The sequence below is a fragment of the Mastomys coucha genome, unplaced genomic scaffold (assembly GCF_008632895.1).
Source record: "Mastomys coucha isolate ucsf_1 unplaced genomic scaffold, UCSF_Mcou_1 pScaffold21, whole genome shotgun sequence".
Taxonomy (NCBI): Eukaryota; Metazoa; Chordata; class Mammalia; order Rodentia; family Muridae; genus Mastomys; species Mastomys coucha.
The window spans coordinates 11,620,350-11,635,208 of record NW_022196904.1 but is presented as its reverse complement, the minus strand read 5'-3'; the positions used below and the strand labels follow the sequence as shown (position 1 = coordinate 11,635,208).

General features: G+C 39.0%; 1 pseudogene; it reads left to right on the top strand.

Moving 5' to 3' along the window:
• The first annotated feature begins 11,953 nt into the window (after positions 1-11,953).
• Positions 11,954-12,779, top strand: LOC116100277 (annotated as a pseudogene).
• The last annotated feature ends 2,080 nt before the right edge of the window (positions 12,780-14,859 follow it).

Genomic DNA, 14,859 nt, shown 5'->3' with positions numbered 1-14,859 from the left:
AACATAAATTGACATAAAAAACATAAATAAACATATGGGCAGATTCTGACACCTATTCTCTCTCTCTTTAACTACTTCTTGAATATCTGGTTAATGTTTACAAACTTTCAAAAAAAATTGTTTTTTAAGATCCTTTTTTCTTAACCCATATTCTTTGTGTCTTGAAGGACTCCTTGAGACCCTTTAAAAACAATTCCTGCTTACTTAAACTTGCTCCATAGTTTCGCCACTCTTCTTATTTTTCCAAGTAAGTGACCTGCAGAAAGCCCTATGTGGATCTTCACTCACATCTTTACGAAGCTGTGATCCTATGCAGGGGTTTGGTGGGGAGGACATCCTCTTGGGGGAGTAGTGGTCTTCTCAGACCCCAGACCCAGGGGCCCCACACTGGGTGCCAGTTTCCCTGACTCATGGGGCATTGATTTCTTTTAGGACCCTAGGCCAGGGAAGAGAGAGTGAAGCAGGACCAGAGACACAAAGAACAAGAGCAGGACAGGTGTCTGATCAAGCTCTGAAAACTTTACTTCAGGGATGACAATATAAGTATAAACAAGAAGAGGCTTCAAAGAGGAGTGGAATAGCTCCAGGGGCTTTCTGAAGGCCAGATGGCAATCTTCAGTCTCTGGAACCAGTGGTCACAGTGTCCTCCACACCCACAAATATTCTTACTGTTAGACTATACAAGTACTCTCTGGGTTGTATGTGTAAGCTAGTAAATTTCCATAAGGACATGGTTAAGACCATGGCTTCTGGCACCCTGACCAAGTTATCATTGAGTAAAGAGCTGTTTAGTTTCCATATGTATGTGGGCTTTCTGTTATTTTTGCTCTTCTTGAAGACCAGTTTTAGGCCATGGTGATCTGATAGAATGCATGGTATTATATCAATCCCCTTGTATCTGTAGAGGGTTGTTTTGTGACCAATTGTTTCTTCAATTTCGGAAAAGGTACCTTGAGGTACTGGGAAGAAGGTGTAATCTTTTGTTTAAGGGTGAAATGTTCTGTGGTTATCTATTAAATCCATTTGGTTCATAACTTCTCTTATGTCACTGTGTCTCTGTTTAGTTTCCCATTCAATTACCTCTCCATTGGTGAGAGTGGGGTGTGGTGGAAATGTTCTTTAACATAGGGGAAGATTTATGGGTGGCCCCTCTGCTGAAAGGCAAGGAGGGGGCACCTTCACATAATCTCCCTGCAGCCAAGAGTATAACCACTCCACGAAGAAGGTTGCACCTTCTGAAAATCTCCCTGCAGCTGAGGACATAACCGGTCCATGAACCCAAGATGTTTTTGGAAGTAATTCAAGGCTACTGAGAGCTATGAGTGCAAGGATCAAAGAAAGAAACCTCATGCACCTGGGCATGAGGAAAAATATTTACTGTAAGATAATGAAGAAGTGGGCATGCTTTTGCCATGAGAAAGTGCTAAGAGATTTGCTACATGATTGTTGTTAAATTCTATTTTTAGTCTTACTGTGTTTTACTATAAAAGATTTCTCGCATTAAAGTTTATTGCCATTGCCAGCAGACCAGTGGTCCTCTTGCTCTCATTCAGTCACCCTCTCTACTTCAGCCTCACCCATGTCGGCTGGCTCCGACAGAGGGGAGTTGAAGTCTCCCACTATTATTGTGTGGGTTTCAATGTGTGTTTTGAGCTTTTGTAAATTTCTTTTAGGAATGTGGGTGCTCTTGCTTTTGGGGCATAGATGTTCAGAATTGAGACTTTCTCAGGGTGGATTTTCCCCTTGATGAATATGAAGTGTCCTTCATTTTGCTTGATAACTTTTGGTTGAATGTCTATTTTATTGGATTTTAGGATGGCAACTCCTGCTTGTTTCCTGGGACCATTTGCTTGGAAGAAATTTTTCCATTCTTTTTCTCTGAGATAGTGCCTGTCTTTGTTATTGAGGTATGTTTCTTGCATGCAACAAAATGCTGGATCTTGTTTGCATATCCAGTCTGTTAGCTTATGTATTTTTATAGGTGAGTTGAGTCCATTAATACTCAGAGATATTAAAGAGAGATGACCTATGGTTCCTGATATGTTTATTATTTGTGGGTGACTTTATGTGCTTGTACTTCTCTCCTTTTGGCTTTATTGGGAGATGCCTAATATCTTTTCCTTTCTTTGTGCAGGTACCTGCCTTGTGTTGGAGTTTTCCTTCTAGGATCCTCTGTAGTGCTGGACTGGTATAGAGCTATTGTTTGAAATTGGATTTGTCCTGGAATATTTTGGTTTCTTGATCTATGTTGATGGAGAGTTTTGCTGAGTATAGTAGCCTGGGATGGCATTTGTGTACTCCTAGAGTCTGCACGACCTCTGAATAATCTCTTCTGGATTTCATAGTCTCTGCTTAGAAGTCTAGGTACTTGTGATAGGTCCACTATTGTATGTTACTTGGCCACATTCCCTTGCAGCTTTTGGTATTCTTTCTTTATTCTGTGCGTTTAGTGTTTTGATTATTATATGATGAGAGGATTTTCTTTTCTTGTCCCTTTTATTTTGTGTTCTATAGGCTTCTTGTTCCTTTATATCCATTTCTTCCTTTAGGCTGGGGAAGTTTCCTTTTATGATTTTGTTGAAGACATTTTCAGGACCATTGAGCAGGCAATCTTTGTTCTACTCTATTTCAATTATTCTTATATTTGGTCTTCTCATTTTGTCCTGAATTTCTTCAGGGTTAGGGGTTTATTATGTTTTGAATTTTCTTTGATAGTTGTGTTAATCTCTTCTATGGTATCTTCTATACCTGAGATTCTCTTCTATCTCTTGTATTCTATTAGTGATAGTTATATCTGTAATTCTTAACCACTTTGCTAGGTTTTCCATTAACAGGCTTGCCTACATTTGTAATTTCTTAGTGTTTCTACATCCACTTCTAGGTCTTGGATCACTTTATTCAATTCCTTCACCTGTTTACTTGTGTTTTCCTGTATATTATTCAGTGACTTAATGATATCTCCCTTAAAGGACTCTATTATCTTCATAAGATAGAATTTTAGGACAACTTCCTGATTTTCAGGTGTTTTGTTGTATTCAGGGCTTGCTATGGTGGAAGAACTGGGTTCTGATGATGCCCACATATATTGTCTTCTCTTTCTTATGATCTTGAGCTTGCCTTTTGCCATTGAGATATCCTTGGTGTTTGTTGGTCTGTGTGACTGTCTGGAGTCTGCCTATTTTGTGCCTTGGTTACTTCAGGTCTCCTGGTAGGTCTGTATCCTTGACTGTAGCAGACCACCTGTGGGACACTCCAACTAGGGGCTCTTCACAGGGGCAGAGAAGCTGCTGGTCTGTTGTCTTGCCCACAGTACATCTCCTGGGAGGCCTTCCAACTGTTGGGTCTTCAGTGGAGCAGCCAAGCTATTATATAACTCCTCAGCATGCAGCTGATCCTCACTACTCTGAATGCAGTGGATCCTCAACTTCTCTGAGTGCAGTGGGTTCTTTAGGATGGACCATGATATAGTGACTTCACTGAAGCAGACCAGCTAAGTGTCTGCCCCAGCAGAAAGGACCAGGAGGAAAGGGTAGAAGGGACAGAGAGAGGCTGGTACTACAGAGGGCAGGGTTTTTGGTGTGTGATGGGTACAGAGTCCAACAGCCTCCCAGCAGCAGCTGTGAGACTCTGGAGTGGGCAGATTTCTTATCAAGTGTTCTGAGTGCAGTGGATTCCTTATGATGGTTTAGGATATGATATCTTCTCTGGAGCAGACCACCCAAGAGTCTACCCCAGCAGAAAGGACAGGACACCTAATTTCTTTCATTATTTCTTCCCTAACTAAGTTGTCATTGAGTAGAGAGTTGATAAGTTTCCATGGGTAAATGAATTTTCTGTTGTTTTTATTGTTATTGAAGTCTATCCTTAGTCCATGGTGGTCTGATAGGATGCATGTGATTATTTCAACCTTCTTGTATTGTTTCAGGTTTGTTTTGTGTAAGATTATATGGTCAATTTTGGATAAGGTACAATGAGGTGATGAGAAGAAGATATATTTTTTTGATCTAGGGTGAAATGTCCTGAATATATCTGTTTTACTGGGTCTTTTGTTTATGTTTCAATAATCTGTCCATTGGTGAGAGTGGGGCATTGAAATATTCTACTATTATTGTGTGGGGTTCAATATGTGTTTTGTGTTTTAGTTAAGTTTCTTTTGTGAATGTGGTTACCCTTGCATCTAGTGTATAGATGTTCAGAATTTAGACTTTTTCCTGATAGATTTTTACTTTGAGGAATATGAAGTGCCCTTCCACATATCATTTGATAACTTTTGGTTGAAAGACTATTTTATTGCATATTAGAATGGCAACTCCAGCTTGCTTCTTGGTACCATTTGCTTGACAGAACTTTTTCCAGCCTTTTACTCTGTGGTAGTAGATGTCTTTATTATTCTGATGTATTCCTTGTCGACATGAAAATGGTTCATCCTGATTGTCTATGCAGACTGTTAGCTAAATCAAAATTAATATGCAAAATTTATTGGTATTCCTAAATGTCAATAATGAACTAGTTTAGAAAAAATCTAATTCAGAATAATTTAGAATATAATAGAAGTAGAAGTGAACGTCATTTATAACAATATTTTGCTATACTTTTTTATTTCTTCAATTTATATCCTGATTCTGCGTTCTTCCCAATCAACCCCTAACACAACCCTTACCTCCTTTTGTCCTCTGAGAGGTGTAGGCCCTTATTGGTATCCCCCCAACCCTGGCACAATAAGTCTTTGCAGGCGTAGACACTTCCTCTCCTACTGAGACCAAACAGTGCAGTCCAGCTAAAATAACATATTCAAGAGACAAGCAACAACTTTTGAGATAGCCCTTGCTCCAGTTGTTCCAGATAGCCCATATGAAGTCCAATCTGTACATCTGCTACATATATATGGTAGAGTAGTGTAGGGGCTAGGTCCAGCTTGTGTTTTCGGTTGGTAATTCACTCTTTGAGAGCCTCAAGGGGTTAGGTTAGTTGACTCTTTTGGACTTCCTGCATCATCCCTGCACCCTTTGGGGGTCCTTCAACTCTTCACCCAATTCTTTCACAAGATCTTCCAATCTACAACATCTGTTTAGCTGTGGGTCTCTGCATCTATCTGAATTAGCTGCTACTAGAGACTTTTAGAGGCTTACTAGAGACTACAGTCATTGTAGACTCCTGTCTGTAAGCAGAGCATCATATCATTAATAGTGTCATAGATTGGTTGTTACCTATAGGATGGGTCTTTAAATGGGCCAGTTTTTGGTTAGCTATTCCTTCAATTCTCCTCCATACTTCCTGCCTAAGTTTCTTGTAGAGTGGATAAATTTTGGGTCAAAAGTTTTGTGAGTGGTTTAGTGTAGCTATATTCCATTGAGACCTCTTCAGGTTCCATATCTCCAATGCTGTGAGTCATAGTTTGAATGCCGCCCCTATCTCATATATCTGGCATGCCCTCCAGATGCCCTAACATCCCCATCTTTGTCAGTTGCAAATTTCTATTCATTCTCATAGCTATCTGCCCATCTCTTCTGTCCCTCCTCACAGGTGATCCTGAAACCCACATCCCCTTCATCCCCTCTCTACACAGTTCTTTCACTTCGTCTGCCTCTATGACTAATTTGTTCCCCCTTCTATGTGAGATTCAAACATTATCACTTGGTCCTTCTTCCTTGATTAGCTTCTTCAGAAGACACTATTTTTAAAAATAACCTAAAAGACAATACAAGATGGGGAAACATGGACAGTATCAGTCCAGATTCCATCTGTACCAGGATCTGGTCCTGTGTGACAACAATCTATATTAAAATACCACTGGAAGAGAGCTGAAAACCTGGGAGCACAGGTAAGACAACTACTTCTGATCAAGTTCCTGGCCAAAAAGGGACCCAAGAGCCATTAGGTCATAGGAACCAAGGAACTACAAAGGACAGGATCCTTTCAGGTTCTGTCTGTACCCAGAGCTGATCCTGTGCCACAGTTCTTCACACACAAATTCCTCCAGGAGAGAAATGTTCTCCCAGGAGTGCTGACATAGGATCACAGACCCATAGAAGGGACAAGCTCCAGTCAGAGAAAGCAAGAACATCTAATGCCAGAGATAACCAGATGGTGAAAGGCAAATGCAAGATGCTAATCAAAGAAAACCAAAGCTACTTGGCATTTTCAGAAGGCATTCTCCCACCACAGCAAGTCCTTGATACCCCAACACACTGGAAAAGCAAGATCTGAATTTAAAATCACATCTCATGATACTGACAGAGGATTTTAAGGACATAAATAACTCCCTTAAAGAAGTACAGGAGAACACAGGTAAAAAGTAGAAGTCCTTAAAGAGGAAACACAAAAATCCGTTAAAGAATTATAGGGAAACACAACCAAAAACATGAAGAACTGAACAAAACCATTCAGGATCAAAAAATAGAAGTATAAACAATAAAGTAATCACAGAGGAAGACAACTCTGGAAATAGAAAATATATGAAAGAGATCAGGTGTCATAGATGCAAGCATCACCACAGAATACAAGATGTAAAAGAGAGAATCTCAGGTGCAGAAGGTGCCATAGAAAACATTGACACAACAGTCAAAGAAAATGCAAAATGCAAAAAGGTCCTAACCCAAAACATCCAGGAAATCCAGGACACAATGAGAAGAAGAAACCTAAGGATAATTGGTATAGAAGAGTGCAAAGATTCCCACCTTAAACGGCCAGTAAATATCTTCAACAAAATTAAGGAAGAAAGCATCCCTAACCTAAGGAAAGATATGGCCATGAACATATAAGAAGCCTATAAAACACCAAGTAGATTTGACCAGAAAAGTAATTCCTCCTGTCACATAAAAATCAAAACACAAAATTCACAAAACAAACAATGAACAGTAAAAGCAGTAAAGGAAAAAAGTCAAGTTACATATAAAGCAGACCTATTAGAATTACACCAGAATTCTCACCATAGACTATGAAAGCCAGTAAATCCTGGACAGATATCATACACATTTTAAGAGAACACAAATGCCAGTCGAGGCTAATATACCCAGCAAAACTCTCAATTACCATAGATGGAGAAACCAAGATATTCCATGACAAAATCAAATTTACACAATTACCTTCCACAAAACCAGACCTTCAAAGGATAATAAATGAAAAACTCCAAAACAAAGAGGGGAACTACATCCTAGAAAAAGCAAGAAAATAATCTTCTTTTAACAAGCCAAAAATAAGATAACAACAAAAAAAAACCAACATAATCCCATTTCTAACAAAAAATAATAACAGGAAACAACAATTACTTTTCCTTAATGTCTCTTAATATCAATGGTTTCATTTCCCCCATAAAAAGGCATAGAGTAACAGACTGGATACTTAAACAGGATCTATCATTGTGCTGCATACAGGAAACCCACCTCAGTGAGAAAGACAGACACTACCTCAGAGTAAAGGGCTGGAAACAAATTTTCCAAGCAAATGGTTCCAAGAAACAAGCTGGAAAAGCCATTCTAATATTGAATAAAATCAACTTTAAACTTAAAGTTATCAAAAAAGATAAGGAAGGACACTTCATATTCATCAAAGGAAAAATCTACCAAGAAGAACTCTCAATTCTTAACATCTATGCATCAAATACAAGGGCACCCATATTCATTAAAGAAATATTATTAAAGCTCAATGAATACATTGCACCTCACACAATATTAGTGGGTGACTTCAACAACACACTCTTAGCAATGGATAGGTCATGGAAACAGAAACTAAACAGACATAGTGAAACTAATAGAGTTATGGACCAAATGAATTTAACATATATCTATACAGCATTTCATCCTAAAACAAAAGAATATACTTTCTTCTCAGCACCTCATGGCACCTTCTCCAAAGCTGACCATATAATTGGTAACTATACAGGCCTCAACAAATACCGGAAGATTGAAATAATCCTATGCATCCTATCAGAATATCTCTGAGTAAGGCTGGTCTTCAATGCCAACAAATGCAACAGAAAATGCACATATACATGGAAGTTGAAAAATACTCTACTCAATGATAACTTAGTCAAGGAAGAAATAAAAAAAGAAATTAAGGACTTTTTAGAATTTAATGAAAATGAGACTATATCATATCAAAACTTATGGGATACAATTAAAGCACTGCTAAGAGGAAAACTCAAAGTTCTGAGTGTCTCCAAAGGGAAACTGGAGAAAGCATACACTAGCAGCTTGACAGTACATCTGAAAGTTCTAGAACAAAAACAAACAAATGCACTCAAGAGGAGTAGACAACAGGAAATAATCAAACTCCAGAATGAAATCCATCAAGTAGAAACAAAGAGAACTACACAAAGAATCAACCAAATCAGGAGCTGGCTCTTTGAGAATATCAACAAGATAGATAAACCATTAATGAGACTAACAAGAGGACACAGGGACAGTATCCTAATTAACGAAAATGGAAACATAACAGAAACTGAGGAAATCAAATGAATCATCAGATCCTATTACAAAAGCCTATATTCAACATCTGGATGAAATGGACAACTTTCTAGACAGATACCAGGTACCAAAGTTAAATCAGGATCAGATAAATCATCTAAACAGTCCCATATCCTCTAAAGAAATAGAAACAGTCACTAATAGTCTCCCAACCAAAAAAAGTCCAGGACCAGATGGGTTTAATGCAAAATTCTAGCAGACCTTCAATGAAGATATAATACCAATTCTCTTAAAACTACTCCACAAAATAGAAAAAGAAGGTATTCTATGCAATTCGTTATATGAAGCCATAATTACTCCAATACCTTAACTACACGATGACCCAACAAAGAAAGAGAAATACAGACCAATTTCCCTTATGAATATCGATGCAAAAATACTCAATAAAATTCTCCAAAACCGAATCCAGGAACATATCAAAACAATTATTCCATGATCAAGTGGGCTTCATCCCAGGGATGCAGGGATGGTTCAATAAATGGAAATACTTCAAGGTAATTCACTACATAAACAAACTCAAAGAAAAAAAAAGCACATGATCATTTCATTAGATGTGGAAAAAGTATTTGACAAAATTCAACAACCCTTCATGCTAAAAGTCTTAGAAATATCAGGAATTCAGACCCAAACCTAAATATAGTAAAAGCAATATATAGCAAACCAGTAGCCAACATCAAACTAAATGTAGGGAAACTTGAAACAATCCCACTAAAATCAGGGACTAGACACTGCTTACCACTCTCTCCCTACCTATTCAATATATTATGTGAAGTCTGAGCCAGAGTAATTAGACAACAAAAGGAGGTCAAAGGGACACAAATTGGAAAGGAAGAAGTCAAATTATCACTATTTGCAGATGATATGAGAGTATACTTAAGTGAGCCCAAAAATTCCACCAGAGACCTACTAAACCTGACAAACAACTTCAGGAAAGTATCTGGGTCTAAAATTAATTTAAACAAATCGGTGGCCTTCCTCTATTCAAAGGATAAACAGGCTGAGAAAGAAATTAGGGAATTGCCACCCTTCACAAGAGTCATAAATAATATAAAATACCTTGGTGTGACTCTAAATAAGCAAGTGAAAGATCTGTATGAAAAGAACTTCAAGTCTCTGAAGAAAGAAATTGAAGAAGATCTCAAAAGATGGAAAGATCTCCTGTCTATATGGACTGGCAGGATCAATATAGTAAAAATGGCCATCTTGACAGAAACAATCTAGAGATTCAATGCAATCCCCATCAAAATTTCAATTCTATTCTTTTATTATTATTATTAGATATTTTCTTTATTTACTTCTTTCTTTATGTCATATGATTTCTCTTTTCCCAGTTTCCTATACAAAAACAAAAAAACAACAACAAAAACAAACCCCTGTTCCCTCCCCCGTTTTCCTGCTCACCAACCTACCCTCTTTCACTTAGTGGCCCTGGCATTCCCTTGCACTGGGGCACAGGACCTTCACAGGGCCAAGGGCCTCTCCTCCCATTGATGACCAACCTGGCCATCCTCTACTATACACATGCTGCCAGAGCCGTTCTTTATATAGTTAGAAAGCCCAATTTGCAAATTCATCTAGAATAACATAAAGCCTAGGATAGCAAAAAACATTCTCAACAATAAAAGAACTTCTGGAGGAACCACTATCCCTGATATCAAGCTGTACTACAGAGCAATTGTGACAAAAACTGAATGAAATTGGTACAGTGACAGGCAGGTAGATCAATGGAATAGAATTGAGGATCCAGAAATGAACCCACACACCTATGGTCACTTGATCTTTGGCAAAAGTGCTGAATCCACCCAGTGGTAAAATAGACATCATTTATAAAGAAAATGATGCTGTCTCAAGTGGCAGTTAGCATGTAGAAGAATGCATATTGATCCATTCATATTTCTCTGTACAAAGCTCAATTCCAAGTGGATCAAGACCTTCACATAAAACCAAATACACTGAAAATAAAAGAAAAGAAAGTGGAGAAGAGCCCTGAGCACATTCGCACAGGAGAAAATTTCTGGAGCAGGAAACCAATAGCTTATACTCTAAGATCAAGAATTGACAAATGGGAACTCATAAAACTGCAAAGCTTCCTTAAAGCAAAGGACACTGTCAATAGGATAAAACAGCAACCAACAGACTGGGAAAATATCTTTACCAATCCTATATCTGATAGAGGGCTAATATCCAATGTATACAAAGAACTCAAGAAGTTAGACTCCAGAGAATCAAATAACCCTATTAAAAAATGGGGTACAGAGCTAAACAAAGAATTCTCAACTAAGGAATCACAAATGTCTTAGAAGCATCTAAAGAAATATTCAACATCTTTAGTCATCAGGGAAAAGCAAATCAAATCAACCCTGAGATTCCACCTCACACCAGTCAGAATGACTAAGATAAAAAACTCAGGTGACAGAAGATGCTGGAGAGGTTGTGGAAAAAGAAGAACACTCCTTCATTGCTGGTGGGATTGCAAGCTAGTACAAACACTCTGGAAATAGGTTTGGCAGGTCCTGAGGTAACTTGACATAGTACTAGAAGAGGACCCATCTATACCACTCCTGGGCATATACCTAGAAGATGCTCCAAAATCAAATAAGGACACATGCTTCACTATGTTCATAGCAGACATATTTATAATACCCAAAAGCAGAAAACAACCTAAATGTCACTCAACAGAGGAATGGATACAGAATATGTGGTTCATTTACACAATGAAATTATATTCAGCTATTAAGAATGAGAATGTCACAAGTTCTTCAGGCAATTGGATGAAACTTGAAAATGTCATCCTGATTGATGTAACTCAGTCACTAAATAACACACACGGTATGCACTCACTGGTAAATGGATATTAGCCATCCCATATACAGTCAGGAAACTGGACTCTATTGCCCTTGCAATAGATGCCAGGAAGCCATTGCTGACAGGAACCTGATATGGCTGTCTCCTGAGAGGCCCTGCCAGAGCCTGACAAATACAAAGACAGATTCTTGCAGCCAACCATTTTTCTGAGCGTGGGTTTCCGATGAAGGAAATAGAGAAGGGACCGAAGGAGCTTAGGAAGTTTGCAGCCCCATGGAGAGAGGAACAGTGTCAACTGGCCAGAGTCCCAGATCCCCAGAACCTCGGGGACTGAACTACCAACCAAAGTGGATCTATGGCTCTGGTCACATATGTGGCAGATGGTGGCTTTGTTGACATCAGTAGGAGGAGAAGCCCTTAGGCCTGAGGCTGTTTGATGCCCCAGTGTAGGTGAATGCCAGCGCAGGAAGTCAGGAGTGTGTGGGTGGTGAGGAGAACCCTTATAGAGGCAGGGGAGGAGGAATGGGATAGGGTGTTTCTGAAGGGGAAATCTGGAAAGGGGAAAACATTTTAAATGTAAATAAAGAAATTATCCAATAAAAAATATTGATGGGAAGACACCCACACATATGATTCACAGATCAGCAAAATCAATATTATGAAAATGACTGATTGGCTCCAAGATGGCATTGGAGATGAGGCTCCCGAAGGCTTGCAAACCTCTCAGTTAGAGCTTGGGCCACGACTCTAAGAAACACTTGATGGTGCCAGGGGACACAATCACCATGAATGCAGGCTTCATGCGGGGCCATGGGACATATATGGGGGATGAAAAGCTCATTGCATCTGTGGCTGGCTCTGTGAAAAGAGTGAACAAGCTGATCTGTGTCAAAGCTTTGAAAACCAGATACAATGGAGATGTCGGAGACATTGTAGTGGGGAGAATCATAGAGTCAGCAGAAGAGGTGGAAAGTGGAGACCAATTCCAGGCTGGACTCCATCTTGCTCCTCTCCTCCATGAACCTTTCTGAAGGAGATCTGGTAGAGGTCCAGACCAAGTTCTCAGATGGAGCTGTTTCTCTGCACTCGAGAAGCCTGAAATACAGAAAACTAGGTCAGGAAGTTTTAGTCCAGGTCTTGCCTTCTCTAGTGAAAAGACAGAAGACTCATTTCCATGATTTGACATGTGGCGTCTCGGTGATTCTGGGTAACAATGGTGTCATCTGGATCTACCCAACACCTGAGCACAAGGATGAGGGTGCTGTGGGTTTCATTGCCAACTTGGAACTGGTAGCCCTTAGTGATCAAGAGGTGATCTGTCGGCTTTGGAACTGCGTAGTCTTGCTGATAACTCAGAGAATGATGCTGTTTGACACCAGCATTCTGTACTGCTATGAGGCCTCCCTTGTGCATCAGATCAAAGATATCTTAAAACCAGAAGTAATGGAGGATATCATGCTAGAAACACACCAGAGGCTTTTGGACCAGAGGGATGAGGCCAAGAGCTGAAGAATAGGACTATGCACCTCTCTGGACCAGTTTTAGGAGTGAAAAGTCTGCTGTGTGGTCCCCAGGGAGCATCTGACAAACACATTACTCACCTGCAGCGGTACTACAGAGCCAGGCCTGTCCTCTTCTGTTCTGAGACAAAGATAAAGGGAAGTAAATGGTGGTTTTAGGTACTTGGGTCCCAGTAGAAGGAATAGTTTTAGTTCTTTCAGTGCACAGTGTCCCAGACGGATGTCTTATCTTGGAGTAACTGGGAGAATTTATGATTTCCAAATCCACCTTACAATGTAATGCCCCATGAAACTGTCCTTGTAGGAAACATGGTGGGCTGGGGATATATCTCAGGGGTGGACAACTTCCTAACATGTGCAAGTTCCCAGGTTCAATTTCCAGCCCTACACCAACCCTGGAATAAAAAGAAAAAACAAAGACAAAGACATGGCAGTGCCACCGTGAATGCTCCCTTTCCACTTCCATTCTGTCTCCTTTAATGCACAAGTGTGCAGTTGGAGAGAAGGTAGTGAATTTAGGCCAGAGTCAAGTGGATATGAGAATAAAGGGAGCCAGCAGCCTTTGTTGGAAAAAAAAAAGAAAATGACTAAATCACCAAAGGAAATCTACAGATTCAATGTTTTAATTGCATTCCTTAAAAAGATATAATGCACTTTAAATTTACTTTTATGTGTGTGTTTGCATAATTATCTGTACACTTCACACATACTTGGTGCCTTTAGAAGCCAGAATAGATCATTGAATTCCCTGGTACTGTAGTTACAGATCATGGTAAGTAGCATATAGGAGATAAGAATGGAACCTGGATTTTCTAGAAGAGCAAGAATTGCTTTTAACCACTGAGCCATATCATGCCTCTCTCTCTTATTTCAGGGTCTGTTTGTTAAATGAAAAATCCTGTCCAACAAGATTGCTTACACCATGAATTCTATGAAAGACTGGCTCTCAATGGTCTAATCTCTTATTTTTCTCACATCATAATTAGATCTATCTCAGAAGAGAACAATTTGTTAGAAAGGAATTCAAAATGATGCTGCATTTTCATCCAATTTATTCTGTAGTGTTAATGACCAATATTTTCCCCAAAATGTAATCTCTTAGAATATCAGATTAATGGGCCTGGTTAAATTTTTATCCACAAACAAATAATAATTTAGATATTGAGGATTGTTGTTTCGTAAAACTAGTACTGAAGACATTTTGAAAAGGTTTATGGGAACTTTATACATTAGAAGCTTCCTAAAATAAATAAAATATACTTAGATGATGTTATGATATATGGGGCAGACAATGCCCCAACTAGAAATCATACACTACCAAGTAAAATCTCCAGTAGCAGGAACTGGTTACATCTTGTGAGTTGTTAGCCAATTGGGTCTAATATAGCCCCCTAAACATTACAGGCTACTGTCAATGCTAATTATTGTTTACATTCCATAGCATGATGGTAACATCCTATTTCTGAAGGCACAAGTTAAATTATACCATCGGATATGAAGAGATTGAGCTGGCATTCAACCAGATGCTTCATCTTTTTTGACAGAACATAAACTAGGTTTAAAGTGCTGCATTAAAAATACCACCAGGGCTGGAGAGATGGCTCAGCCGTTAAAGGCTAGGCTCACAACCAAAAATACCACAAATACCACATTTGGGTAACTACAATGGACATTCTATTTGGAAGACAACACTATAACATGACAGAGAATGAAGAAAGCATGATGCTTGCTTGCTCACTGCTCTACTTGCTACTTTTCATTCTAAGGTATTCTCTGTCATAGGGTGAAAGCTGTGTCTTTGTGACTAGAAGCCCAGCACTTATGCTAAATAAAGAAAACCAGAGTTTTGTTTAAAATACTTTAACCACCTGTAATAAACTACATAATTTGCCAAGAATACAGGTAATTTGTTTAGCAATCAAAAGGGTTTAAATAAGAATGCAATCCATAAGAGCAGTAACAACAAAACAGAACATTTTTCCCAATAAAAATAGGCCAGATGCTAGAAGGAATCATTCTGTGAAGATACCATTCATTTTGAAGCCCTAGTCAAAGGAGCCTGTGGAATT